Source organism: Etheostoma spectabile, chromosome 8 (assembly GCF_008692095.1).
Source record: "Etheostoma spectabile isolate EspeVRDwgs_2016 chromosome 8, UIUC_Espe_1.0, whole genome shotgun sequence".
Taxonomy (NCBI): domain Eukaryota; kingdom Metazoa; phylum Chordata; class Actinopteri; order Perciformes; family Percidae; genus Etheostoma; species Etheostoma spectabile.
The window spans coordinates 34,484,175-34,499,157 of NC_045740.1; the positions used below are offsets into that span (position 1 = coordinate 34,484,175).

At 42.7% G+C, this 14,983-nt stretch overlaps 1 long non-coding RNA gene across 1 annotated transcript; it reads right to left on the minus strand.

Moving 5' to 3' along the window:
* Positions 1–1,306: 1,306 nt before the first annotated feature.
* Positions 1,307–14,638, minus strand: LOC116694612 (uncharacterized). Its single transcript, XR_004333222.1, has 3 exons — positions 14,628–14,638; positions 8,141–8,147; positions 1,307–1,645 (listed from the first exon to the last, which is right to left on the minus strand). It is a non-coding gene; the product is annotated as an uncharacterized LOC116694612 (long non-coding RNA).
* Positions 14,639–14,983: the final 345 nt, after the last annotated feature.

The window sequence follows — 14,983 nt, forward strand, 5'->3', positions numbered from 1 at the left end:
AGGGTGGTATATGGAAACCTCCCAGCATTTAGTGGTGTGACAGATTAATTGACACAGGGTCCACCATCTCCCTGAGACCATTAAGCAGTACCAATGAACATGCCAGAATGTGGAAATGAATGAAGGAATGAAAGAATGTCCCATTGTGTGTCCGTCACTAGAAACATCACCATATCCTCTCCTGGTCACGTCCATCAGTGAGACTGACTCTGACCCCCTGACCCCCTGACCCCATCCCAGAAGAGTCAAAAAGGCTAGCGTGGTGACAGCATCATCTTAAATTCTGAGCCTTCTTCATGGCTACATGTGTACTGAGGACTGGGCACCGGAGTATCTTAGGGTGTTGGTGTGTCAGGAACCCTCCCACCAAGCATTGGACACTGATTCTCATAACCTGGGCCGCTGGTAAGACTTCAACTTAGATATTAATTTGAGCTGCCAATGCATTGGGGATCTTCTTGTAATGTTGTAGGCTGACTGTCTGCACAGTGGGCTACGCATGTTATTGTACAACAACATGTACACAACAATTTGTATGATATCCTGCGAAATTACGGCGACTGTAGACCGTTCAAGTGACAACAAGTCACATGACAGTCAAGTTTAGCGGGCTTTACAGTTAAGAAAAGGTGACTGTGAGCTGGGTACAGAGCACCGTAAGGTGGCGGTCCTTTCAGAGGTTGTTACAGTTGAGTTTAGCCGCCAAACGGTGAGCGTCCTGCGGCGACAACAGTTAAGTTTATACACTAAAACAATTAGTTAGGATTGACACGGACACCTGTTTCCTGGTAAAAGTCTTGTGTTTTCTCCTTAACTTCTCCAGGACATGGACACTTGTTTCCTGGTGAAAGTCTTGTGTTTTCTCCTTAACTTCTCCAGGACATGAACACCTGTTTCCTGGTGAAAGTCTTGTGTTTTCTCCTTAACTTCTCCAGGACATGAAGATCTGTTTCCTGTTGAAGGTCTTCTGTTTTCTCCTTAACTTCTCCAGGACATGAACACCTGTTTCCTGATGAAAGTCTTGTGTTTTCTCCTTAACTTCTCCAGGACATGAACACCTGTTTCCTGATGAAAGTCTTGTGTTTTCTCCTTAACTTCTCCAGGACATGAAGATCTGTTTCCTGTTGAAGGTCTTCTGTTTTCTCCTTAACTTCTCCAGGACATGGACACCTGTTTCCTGATGAAAGTCTTGTGTTTTCTCCTTAACTTCTCCAGGACATGAACACCTGTTTCCTGGTGAAAGTCTTGTGTTTTCTCCTTAACTTCTCCAGGACATGAAGATCTGTTTCCTGTTGAAGGTCTTCTGTTTTCTCCTTAACTTCTCCAGGACATGAACACCTGTTTCCTTGGTGAAAGTCTTGTGTTTTCTCCTTAACTTCTCCTGGACATGAACATCTGTTTCCTGTTGAAGGTCTTCTGTTTTCTCCTTAACTTCTCCAGGACATGGACACCTGTTTCCTGGTGAAAGTCTTATGTTTTCTCCTTAACGTTTTCTGGGACATGAACTCTGTTCCCTGGCTTAAAAGCCCTGTGTTTTAGGAGCTAAACACCCCCCCGACCTTCTCTCTATGAGGATCTTCAGGGTCTTATACAGCAGCAGTCAATGTGCTGCTGACAGGAATAAATACGTGGAATACATACAGAGCTATACATCCTGCAGCCTGATCTCTGGCCCCATGTTCCTGTTTGGTTGGCTTCAGCTACTGGTTTAGGTTTTACACAATGCAACACAATTCCTCCATCTGCTGACCCACTGATAACACTGATTAACATTCCTTATCATGTTAGCTGGCTGTCTGTATGTTAAGAACTGAACTTTACACTGAGATGTCTCACATTTTCTGTCAGGGCTCATGGGTCACAACAGCCGCTTAATCCTGGCTCTCATTTCATCCTCATAATCATTTTAACCTAATCTCGCGTCATTTATCCGCCCACTAATATACGCAGTTTTTTGACCAGCAGCAGGAGTTATTCTCTTTAACCCACAGCCGAACTTATCCATCCAGCAAAATGCCCCTGTTCAGTGCCGTAGCAGAACTATTCTGCGTCCATGTTAACACGTCTGGCAACACATATCGCATGACCATTGACACACACTGGGTGTTGAGCTGAATCACAGGAATGATGCTCTATCATAGAACTGCACTTCCCAGAGTGCACAAGCAGCAGCAAACTGGCTGATCAGTCGTTATCACTGATTTGGAGCACCTGGAGGTAGACATGGAGGTTCTCAGTCATTCAGGAAAACAAACTGCAGAGAGAAGACGCTCTACGTTCAGTCCAAAGACACCAATGGTCGGTGAAATGTTTTATTTACTTTTATAATGTTTGAAATGCTGCTTGCTATGTTTAGCTGCTGTGTAGAGTGACTTAATTGACTTAAAATTGACTTTTGTGTTAAATGGGTTTATGGTAAAATAATAGTTCATTTTGAATTTGAAAGAAATTATAAGTAAGATACAAAAGAATGGTAAAATGTTAAGTTAAATGCTAGAGCTTTGTTAACTTTGTAAGATTCATGAAATTGTCTTTTTCTTCATTCAATGTGTAATGTTTGGCACTTTATTTAAGGCAAATTTATTTAAAAATGTTTAATATGTTACTTTTGGTTCTGTCTTTAAAGGTTTATAACCTTATCGACCACTAATCTACTGGCAGACAAATCATCTGACAAAGCCAAATAAGAATAAAAGATTAAGTTGGAAATTTGAGTTGTACTTGTGTCCTTTGGAAATTAAACAAGACGTTGGGCACGTGCGTGCCGGTGTAAACAGGAAGCAAACTGTCTAATGTTAGTTTGTGGTTGAAAATTATGGATTTAGAAATTGAGAATACAGAAATTCCTTTGGAGAAAGAACAACAATGGTACAAAGTAAGAGCAGGGAGTTATTATCTTTAAAAGATGACGAGCTGGAACTGTTACCGAAAGGTCTGAAAGTTACCTAAACAGTAAGACTGTCTCACGTACATTGTTCTTTCCAAAGGTCTCCGTTTGTGCATGTCCAGACTGCAAAGCAACCCCGGAGTTTTCAAACCAAAAGGGGGGCAGCACTGCTTCCAAATCTCTGTTTTAGGGGCTCAGAAACGCCAAAGCCTAATGCAGAAGCATAAAAGAAGCAGGAGTTTACTAAAGCAAAATGTAGTAGTGTGAATGTAGCCTGTTTCCATACAGGATGCTATGATCCCCACACCATCACACAGCACCCCACAGAAAAGCAAGGAATGGGAAGGGTTTGGAAAATGAATAATGGAGAGGGGTTAGGAAAGAGGGAATAGGACACAGAGGATGAAACAAGGTTGTGAAAGAACATAATGAAGCCTGGAAGTGAGCTCAGTAGATATTGAACATACAAACCTGTGTCCAACATGACCATTGCACAGTAATTGTCTGATTTATGTATTCTTGGGATAAGGTGCCTAAAAGGATGAGCCGTGTTTAATGCCTCTGTGGCCTGGATTATTGCTCCAGCTCGCTATATAGTCTGACTCCAGGCCCTGTGTGTCGATACTGAGATGGGCCCCCTGGGAGTGTTCAGTCTGCGTTCTGTGGACTTATTTTTGCACATCCTGCACCAATCCATACAGCCTTTTTCCTAATGTTAAATAGTTATACGTGTATGTTAATAACAATTCTGTTTTTTTTATTTCACACAATTTTTTTAAAAGATCCTATGACATGGTGCTTTTTTGATGATTTTATATAGACATTAGTGGTCCCCTAATACTGTATCTGAAGTCTCTGTTATATAGACCTTAGTGGTCCCCTAATACTGTATCTGAAGTCTCTTTTATATAGACCTTAGTGGTCCCCTAATACTGTATCTGAAGTCTCTTTATATAGACCTTAGTGGTCCCCTAATACTGTATCTGAAGTCTCTTTTATATAGACCTTAGTGGTCCCCTAATACTGTATCTGAAGTCTCTTTATATAGACCTTAGTGGTCCCCTAATACTGTATCTGAAGTCTCTTTTATATAGACCTTAGTGGTCCCTAATACTGTATCTGAAGTCTCTTTTATGTAGACCTTAGTGGTCCCTAATACTGTATCTGAAGTCTCTTTTATATAGACCTTAGTGGTCCCCTAATACTGTATCTGAAGTCTCTTTATATAGACCTTAGTGGTCCCCTAATACTGTATCTGAAGTCTCTTTTATATAGACCTTAGTGGTCCCTAATACTGTATCTGAAGTCTCTTTTATATAGACCTTAGTGGTCCCTAATACTGTATCTGAAGTCTCTTTTATATAAACCTGACTTGCCTCCTAGTACTGTATCTGAAGACTCTTTGCTGAAATTCAGCCTTGGTGCAGGATTACACCCACTGGGGGGGCAAATTGGGCGATGAGGGTGTGGCCTTGACCAACTGCCACTTTGCTCATTTGAAAGCCATGATGTTTCTCGCTGTCTCATGGGTGGGTAAAGCAGAGAAAGGGGAGGTAACCTTGCTCCTTGTGACCTCATAAGGGGCACGATTCCAAATCGGCCCATCTGAGCTTTCATTTTCTCAAAGGCTGAGCAGGATACCCAGGGCTCGGTTTACACCTATCTCCATTTCTAGCCACTGGGGGACCATAGGCAGGCTGGGGGGACTCTTATTAATGTTAAAAAACCTCATGAAGCAAAATATTCATGCCATGGAACGTTTAATGTTTATGTATGCACCAATAATCAAGGCAAATTCCTTGTAAATTGTACTTACTTTGAAAGAGAGATAGAGAGAACAAGTCTTTTGCACAGACAATAATAGACATAAATCTAATCTCATGTGCGTTCCTCCATTGTTACAGGTGTCATTCCTTTCTGTATTGTGTTCCACAGGTCATGTTCCCGTCAGGATGAACTGGATCCTCTGACTCTTCATCTAGCACCTTCATCAGGTCCGCATTTTGTTTCCATTACCATCAGCCTTAGCTGTTGTCTTTGTTAAGTACATGCTAAATCATTGTGACCAAACATTATACCTTCTAGCGTGGCTGCAGACTTTTGTTCATTCATTACCTATGTCACAGAATTTGACATTCACCTCATTTGGTTTCACATAATGAAATTTGCCACGGCAACAAACGAGTACCATCTGACTCAGCGCCTCGTTATGTGTGTTTTTATTTATTAAACCTTATCAGCAGGTGTAGCCGCGCTGCACTAGCCTGCGCTATGTGTGGCTTCTGCACAGCACACTGCCATGCTGCAGGTTGTCCTCTCATGAATAATTGTGTGATTGAAATGCCTGCTCTGGGGTTAAGGCCGGAAACAGCCTGAGGGAGGAGTGCAAAAAGAGGAGGAAGAAGAAGAGAAGGATGATGGAAGAGCAAAGTGGAGCTGCTCAATTCTGGAGGAGGAGGGGGGGGGGGGGGGGGATGGTTGGGATGCATGAGGAGGAAAAAAGGAAAAGCAAGCAGGTGGAGACTAAAAACATTACAAGTATGGATGTGGTCTGTGAGGAGGGGAAGAGAGGGGTATTAAGAGATCTGGATGATGATAATGAGAGGGAGGAAGACACAAGGCTGGTTGAAGAAGAAGCGTGCGTGTGCGTGTGCGTGTGTGTGTGTGTGTGGGGATCTCTGGTTCGTGCTCTGGTCTATAAAACCCTTTTAATGGCAAAAGGTCAATGGCTTTTCCTGCCAGGGGCATCTTTTATGTTTGTGTGCATGGGAGTGTGTGTGCGTTTTTTTTTTTTTTTTTGATGGAACCAATCACAAAAAGCATAAGGCCATTACTTCCTAAATGGACCGATGTGTCCCTCTGGCTCGTTGAGGTCTCAGATAGAGAGTGAAATAATCCAATAGGCGGGATATAAATATGTTTGTTCTGGCTAAAAGTATGAAGAAAGCTAAGCAGATAAGAGAGTCTGTAGCTCTCTAGATCTCACTCCCAACTTCCTTGGTGTCCGTAAAGGAGAGCTGTGACACTCCAGTGACGCCACCAGAGGGAATAATGTCCAGCTGTTAGTGGCTGAAGCTGATGGGTCATGTTGGTGAGGGCTTTGTACGAGGAATTGAATCTCAAAGTTGATCCTGTGTTTAACCGGGATGTGATCAGTGCTGGTAGTAGGCAGGCGCAGAGCTCTGGACATACTGGAGTTTTTTGAGGAAATGTTTTGTTACACTGTTGCAGTGGTCGAGCTTGGATGTTACTAGTCTAACTCGACAATGTCTCATTCAGGGGATTGCGCAGGTGCCGCTTGAAGTTCCTCCAGATGTCCCTCATTTTCAGCAGGATGTCCATCCCCGTCCTCTGTCTCTGTGTTGGCGTTCTAACCTCTGGTGGATTTCTGAGGACTATGGTTACCTGGTCTTCAGATCTCTGCAGGGTAAATCCAGACAGCTAGCTAGACTATCTGTCCAATAGGAGGACTATGGTTACCTGGTCCTCAGGTCTCTGCAGGGTAAATCCAGACAGCTAGCTAGACTATCTGTCCAATCTGAGGACTATGGTTACCTGGTCCTCAGGTCTCTGCAAGGTAAATCCAGACAGCTAGCTAGACTATCTGTCCAATCTGAGGACTATGGTTACCTGGTCCTCAGATCTTTGCAGGGTAAATCCAGACAGCTAGCTAGACTATCTGTCCAATCTGAGGACTATGGTTACCTGGTCCTCAGATCTCTGCAGGGTAAATCCAGACAGCTAGCTAGACTATCTGTCCAATCAGATTTTTCTGTTGACGACTACTTCTGAACGTACACATGTTCCACCGAAACAAGTTCCTTTTCCAAGGCTATTAAGTAAATATCAGCTATAGTTTTGTTGTTATGCATAGTTCACCCAACATACCAGCTGATCACACCCCTTTAACTTTGGTCCTATCATCACTGACAGATCTGTTATAAAACAGCAGCATTCAATACACCAGTTATTAGCTCCCCATGAACCATTCTGCTTCCGGACGTCTGTCCAATCTGAATTTTTTGTTGACGACTAAAACTACTTTTGAACATACACATGTTCCACCAACACAAGTTCCTTCCTGAGGCTATTTAGCAGAGGCACCGTGGCTCCGTCCGGCGCTTAGCCCCGCCCATGGCGATTGTGATTGGACTGAAGAAATGCCAACACACCAGAGCACATTTATCTCCAATCAAGGTGGGTCTGGCTATTAAAACCAAGATATTAAAAATGCATGAAGGAGTTTGAATGAGCAGGTTGTTCCTGCAGCAGTAAGTGACAGTGACGTGACAGAGTGGAAGGAGGCCAATTTGGTGATGTGGTTCGTCTGAGGCAGGAAAGATAAGGTGGGGTCAAAGATGACTCCGAGGTTGCAGATTTCCGTCACATACTGATGCATGTGCATCGTTTTCTGAAATCTAATCGCTGAGTCCTTCACACTGTCTGTCTGACTATAAAAGTGCTCGAATATTCAATAAAAGTTCAGGAGGGTGTTCAGAAGCAGCAGACGTCAATCTACAGTACACACAGGAAGTTAATAGACAGAGTTTAAGCACTTCTTTTTAATTGAAACACACAAGGTCAATAAAAAGAAATGCATTGCAGGCTGTGAGCGGAGTCTCCTCACCTTGCACCACACAGCTCACTGCAATCATGGGAAATATTTCCCCAACACTATGTCGCCTGTATGTTAAAGATCGGAGAGGGTAATGAAGAAAAATTAAAAAAAACGAAAAGTTGAAATTCCCAATTTGACTGTGTTGATTGTGCTCTCCTAAAGTCACATGTGTGGACACCCAAGAACACTTAAAGATAAGAAGGTATTCTGTCAGGGGAAGTATCTCACAGGTGTGATAAAGTATTTTTATTAACCTTTGTTCAACTCTGAAACTGTGCTGTCATTTCTCACTATGGTCAAAGGTATAGGAACGCCAACACTGCATGCTTCATTGCAAACCCATTATTTATTTTTCTGTTCCTGCCGAGAATACAGAACACACAAGGTCACATGGAAAGGCAAACCCTGAAGAGAATGTGTAATATCACTTCTCTGCAATCATAGAGGAAGTCAAGAAGTTTTAATTCCAATAAACTTCAATTGTCTGTTCTATAAGTACCGTGTATACATAGCTGCAGAAACCACACCAACATAGTTTCTAAGTGAGAATGCACGTAAATATTAAGATATTAACCCTCATGTTTGTGCGTCATTTGCGAGTTGTTTGAGCCGCTACAGAGCTTCATGACGCCGACTACAGACCTCCGTCACAGCTCCGTCGAATAAGCGGCAGCGACATCGGCTACAGTGCTCCGCATGGTTCTTAGTTGTGTCAGCGGTAGTTGGTGGTTCAGTTACCCGAGAATAGGCAACTGTGACCCGGGAACAGAGCAACGCGAGTTGCCGGTCATTTTACCAGGGGATTACGGTTAAGCTTAGAAAAGAAAAAGAGCGATATGCGGTGTTTAGGCACCAAAACAACTAGTTAAGTTTAGGAAAAAGGTCATGGTTTGTATGAAAACGCACAAGGAACACGCATTACCTGGGTGAAAGTCTTGTTTTCTCCGGATAGTAACTCCACTCCCTGGCTTGAAAGTGTTGTGTTTACGCCCACCAATCACCCCCAACGACCTCACACACCAGTAGTCATTGTGGTGCACACAGCAAAAAAAAACCTGTGTAAATCATACAAATTACAGTGATTATCTTTTCGAACGTATGGTTTATGAGAACAGGCTGGTTATAGCTTTAAACATAATGGAACTTTTATGAGAGGGCAATCTCATTTACATTCTGGACAAAGGATAAAGAAACGGGATTAATGAACGCAGGTGTGGGGGGGGGGGGAGAGGGGGTGTTCCTCTGGCTTGTTGCAGTACAGCAGATGGTGAAGGAGTGTTGCTGTCAGAAGACAGCCTCATTGCACGGACAAACACATGTAGAGACTGCAAAGTCCACTCTGTTGCCGGTCTCCAGTCTCACCATGCTGGGTGCTCTGTGTGCTCCACTGCTCCTGTCAGCTGTTGTGTGGGTCCTGTTGTTGCTAGGCTGAGTACATACGTGTGTGTGTGTGTGTGTGTGTGTGTGTGTGTGTGTGTGTGTGTGTGTGTGTGTGTGTGTGTGTGTGTGTGTGTGTGGTGTGTGTGTGTGTGTGTGTGTGTGTGTGTGTGTGTGTGTGTGTGTGTGTGTGTGTGTGTGTGTGTGAATATCAGGTGAAGAGAAGTTTTATATTTAGCTGACCTTTCTGTTGTGGTGTCTGGTGGGAAGAAAACAGGAGATCTTATAAAAGAATTACGCTATTTATCATTTGGAAAATGTACACATTAAATTAGATTACAGAACATCGCAGTGCAGCGGCGTTGATCTAGGTGAGATGACTTTAACCTGTGATGTTGAGCCTGTTAAAGTCTTGGACGTGGTGCAGCACACTGAAAATCTTAGGAGTCTTCTCGACAAGATGTGCAATAAGCTGATGGGCCGTAAAGCCTTCATGGAGAAATCCTAGACATATCTGAGACAGACTAGGGTGAGGTCTTGGTTGAACTCCCTAGCTTTATTAGTAGCAGTCTGGTATGAGCCTGATTAGAAGCTGACTGACAGTATTTCCAGTAGCAGCAACAGTAGTGACAGTTAAAGCAGTAATAACAGCTAGTATCAAAAACAAAGGGGCCGTTGACTTTTGGTTTTGAAACGGGACATGAAACCCTGAGAGCAAGTCCTGTGTTTGGTTGAACCCCCCCCCCAACCTGCCTCTTTACGTGGAATTTGGCGTTCTTATACTTAGTCCTTCTTGGTGACTTCCTGTTTGTTTTTGCGATAATTACCACGGCCACTAGGGGTTGCTTCCATTGGCAGCATACACATTATCTGCAGTAAAAACGCTCTGTGTGGCTCCAAGCGCCGCGCTCAAAACTATTTTAACTTTGACCTTGTTGTTGCTGGCCTTTCAAAGCGCAAAGCCAGAAGCAATGGTAGCATAACCGCAAACTGAATGCATGTACGTGGCAAAGGAATGCTTTCAGTTGTGTTTCTGTAATTGCATGGGTTTTTCCTAATTTACGGCTCAACAAGCTGACAATCTTTATTGCAAAAAAAAAAAAAAAAGCCACTACTCTTAGTTAAAGGGGCACTCCACTCCATTAATTTGACATGTCAGTCATATTCTAAGTTAGGGGAAATAGTATTCAGCTTTTGAAAACACTTGCAGGATGACTTGTCCTTGTTCCAAGTCTGAGAAAACCGAAAGCCTTTGTCACAAGCTTTGTTGTGTAGAGTTAACCAGATATAGACAGGAAATGAGATGTTATCTGATCTCTGCCACTTACATTTTGGCCATTAATTAAAAAAACTAAAAATCTATTTCCATAAGTTCCCCAACTTTATGGATGAGCAACCCTGAACCGAGCCATGGGCTTAACTACAGACAAAAGACCATATAAAAAGCCAGCTCCTCCACGTCTTTCACAGGCGTAAATCACCGGATAGCTGTAGATTGAATTTCCCTTCATATCCCATGATGCTCCTCAGTGAGTTCTTTAAAGAAATGCTCATTAGATGAGCTGACACAGCATGAGTGGAGCCTGCAGGACCAGCACTGGCATTCACTAAGAGCAGTATCAGTACTGGTTTTAGTGCGTTGTTTGCATCGATTACTATGCTTGGCAGAATACGCATGGAAAGCACTTCACCGTGTGTGTGTGTGTGTGTGTGTGTGTGTGTGTGTGTGTGTGGTGTGTGTGTGTGTGTGTGTGTGTGTGTGTGTGTGTGTGTGTGTGTGTGTGTGTGTGTGTGTGTGTGTGTGTGGTGTGTGTGTGTGTGGTGTGTGTGGGTGTGTGTGTGTGTGTGTGTGTGTGTGTGTGTGTGTGTGTGTGTGGTGTTTTGTGTTATATTTAGGTAAGAAGAGGATGAGTGGGACGGACAAATGCACAGCTACTACTGCTTCCATTTTGGACTCCCCCTGCATTCATGTCGACAAGTGAAATGTATCATGTTGAAGCAGTTTGAAAGATGCAGCTGAAGTACTAATAAACATTACCTTACTTCAGTGATCAGCTGACATAATCCACTTACAGAGAGAATGTGTGCCCGTATGTCGAATGGACCCTGGTTTAACAGATTGTTGCATTTTTAATATATGCAGAAGTCCCATACGTAGTCCCAATGCCCTTTAACCCACTTGCCACTGCTGCAGAGAACTGACATATTTATAAGTTTATATAGTGTGTTTATCTGCACATTAAAATACACTGTGTACCATATTTCATGTTTTACATTTCAATAAAGATGACCCCACGTAACAATGTAGTATCTAATGACTTGTGTTCAAATCAATCACTATTGATGAGCCTTTACAAAGGGATAAGGATTTCCATTTGAGTGAAAAGATAAACTTTGAAAGGAATGTTTATGTGAAAAAGTGATGAGTGGATGAAGATGTTACCCATGTGATGTTCAAAAATGTGACCTTTACTATGGCCACATATCAAACCTGTGTGTGACTTGGCATGTGACTTAAACATATCCTTTATAAAATGCTTCTAAGATATTGAAAGACAGTGTGTTCATCTGGCGGAAACACTCTCCAAGCTTCTGCACAGCTTGGAAACTGACACTGAATCTTTGATATAATAAATGTTATCAGGAAAACCGTGTCGAGTGGCTTCCTTATCAAACACATCATCCACAACACCACAACAACACCGGAGATTTCTTCTTCAATTTAGAAACCTGCCACCTCCAAAAGTTCTCAATGGCTCCTCCTTCGCAGGGTGCACAGAAACCGAGGACTACAAGGAGAAGAGAGGCCTCGTGGAACCGTGCAAAAACAACATACAAGAACTTTCTGATCCAAATCAACAGAAACTAGTGATGTTTCAAACTTTTCTAAACCCAAAGGACTGATCTAAATAATTGAAGACATAGTTGACTCTGACTGGAAGGCAACAGGATCAGAATACCGAATGGTCCCTGTTGGGTGTTCCGTCTCCGTCTAGACATGATCTCTGAAATGCTCAGACTTGGACTTATCTTAGACTCTAATAACAACCATATACAGTGTGTGTGTTATAATATACTGTATATTCCTCATTAAAACAGACGCAACTTCACAGATGCATCATAAAAGGAACTGGGATGTATATCCCCGTTATACATCGTAAAAGCAACGGGGATATATCCCCGTTGCTTTTATGATGCACAGTATCTGTGAAGTTGCGTCTGTTTTAATGAGGAATATATGTATGTGTACGTATATATGTTTTATGATGTATCTTTGAAGTTGCGTCTGTTTTCATCTCCGTGAGTGATGACCTGCGCTGCTGCTTTGCTGCTGGTGCAGGTGTTGTAGAGTCTGACAGCAGCCGGGATCAACGACCTGCGGTTCCTCTCAATCTTTCACCGTGGGGGGGGGGGGCTGCTCAGGGACCCTACAGTGCCATGTAGGGGGTGAGAGGTGTTGTCCGTGATGGATGTCAGCTTAGCTAACATCCTCCTCTCCCCCACTTCCTCTGTGGAGTCCAGAGGACAGTCCAGGACGAAGCTCGCTCTCCTGGTCAGTCCATTGAGTCTGCTCCTGTCCCTGTCCGAGCTGTCCCCTCCTCCAGCAGACCACAGAGTCTGCTCCTGTCCCGGTCCCAGTTGTCCCCCCTCTCCAGAAGACAACAGAGTCCAGAACAGGCCTATGTGTGCAGAAGAAGCACATGGGTTACTAATAACAGAACAATGGCTCTTTTCCATTTGGGAATCAAAGGAAGCAAGTCCTGCACAATGCCAGTTGTCTTGACTTACAATACATTATGCTTTGAATATTTCCCATATTTCTTTTAATATTATTTATATAATAGGATGCAACCTTTTGTGTTACTTTGGTTAGTGTTAAATACAAATAGACTTAATTCTATTTCAAACTCAAAACACCGTCTGAAGCCGGCTTTTAAGTAATATGACTTTGAAAGCAGAACCAATGGGATTTTTAAGAAATGGGAGGCAAAACAAATTGACCACCCTTTTACAGGTCTCCCATTTTTAGTCCATTACCTGCCAGCTGGCCATTTATCGGCTCATCTTCCATAAAACAGACCCAGGCAGGCTTTGGAAACATTAAATAGATATTTTCTTTTGTGCAACCTTCCCCTAAACGGTATGCCCTATAGCGTCTTTTTTTCCGGGAGACAGCCCGCCACAACAGGGGACGGGGGGAAGGGGGGTGTATCTGCTACATAGCCTGAGCAGTAACTTTTCTTTGACAGAAAACACAAATTCAAAGACCACGACTCTGTGCCTTTGTCAGACTGATACAAATCCATTTCTGACTCCACATTCAATAGTTTGTGTCATCAGAAATACATAGTGGAAGCACAATACATACTGCAGTAGTGCAGTGTGGAGGAAAGAAATTTCTGTTGAAACACAGGAAAATACTTCGCTTTTCAAAGTACTGTACTTAGCAACTGTAGCTTGGCAAAAAAAAAACTTGAATAATACACTTCTAGAGACACCATGACAAGTTTTCAATGATTTTGTTGCTTTTTTCAATACGTGCATGAATAGATGTATCATTGCAGATCTCACCCCCCCCCCACACACACACACACACACACGTTTCACCCTTGGATTTGATAGTATTGAGTAATGGGATTTTCTTTTCCTTCTTCAACAGAAGTTAAATAAAACACTTCTAGAGACAATCTATCAGGAGACTGAACTGATAGTTTTCAAAGACAAATGGCATCACATGTCAGTCAGTCTGACATTTATTTGCTTTTTAAAGAAGAATATGACATCATTTTCTGCTCTCTCTCTGCTTAGCTGGTAACAGATGCGATGTTGGTGCCTTCATTCAGCCTGTTCATTGGGAAAAAAACCACTACATACACTTTTTAATTTTTTCCCCCACCTAATCCCTACTATGTATGTTAGTGGGCGGTATTTTCCCAGTCCTGCTTGTTATCTGCTTCCTTTTTTCCCTGGGGTGCTGTCTGTCTTGTGTTGTCTCCACCTGCTGTGACGAGAGGCAGTTACCTGAGGATCCAGGCCGAGGGGGCGTGGCCAGTCACTCACTCCAGCTCTGGTTCCAGATCAGCTGCAGCTCGTTCACTAATCATCCCCAGCAGTATATCAACCCAAACGAAGAGGAAAAAGGCTTGTTGTACCTTAACCTTGTGTGGTTTTCCCGTCAAAACTAAGACATCAACACTTTTGTTGAGGCTTTTTTATCAATGTTTTTAAACTTTTTCTAATGTTTTTGTCCCATTTTTCTACACTTTTGATGCTTTTCTTTTCAATGTTTGTCACTTTTTTATATTTTCAATGTAACACTAACCTTATTAACTTTAGTTTTACACTTATGTTTGAATTATGTTCAGTAAACCTCATTTATAGGAAATTATACCTAATGTTTGAGTTAGAAAAGCAGAAATTCGGAATTATTGAGACTAAAATTAAAGGAATGGATGTTGATGGATATTCAGACTGGAATATGTCAACTTTTACTCAATACTATTTCAAAACCACTTCAATTTTCTTTTCCAAATACTACAAAATTGAATAAGACGCCCCAAAATTAATGAAAGTAGAGATTTGTACTTGCCAAAGAGCGTTGTGTGGAATCAATCATGTTATTTTGGGGAATTAAAAAGAACATTGATATGAGAAAACGTGTCAATTTGACCTGAGGACAACCTGAGGGTTAACTTAGTGATTCTGCTCCGGTATTTTTAGCCCTCTGTGATGGTTGTGCTGGACATTTACTTTACCTTTTTTGTTCAGATCCCGCTCCGAAGCTGCTGTTCTCCTGCTGGATCTGCTCGGCTGCATCTCTGCCTACCGGCCAGGCTGCTGCGTTTCCTGCTGTGCACCCCGCTACACAGCTCTCTTCACCCTCACACTGCACCCCTTGGTGAGTCGAGACTGGACTTTCACTTCTGCCATCTTTGTGTCTCAGTTCGGCGCCGTCTACCTCCTTCCAGACCTGAAGCACTCGTCCTACACCCACTCTTTATTGCACAGTCTGTTTTGACTGTGCCTGTCTCTGTGTTCTGGGTCAAGCAAGAGTGCAACAAGGTAGGACTTCCCCATGCCGATATATAAGGAAAATTATC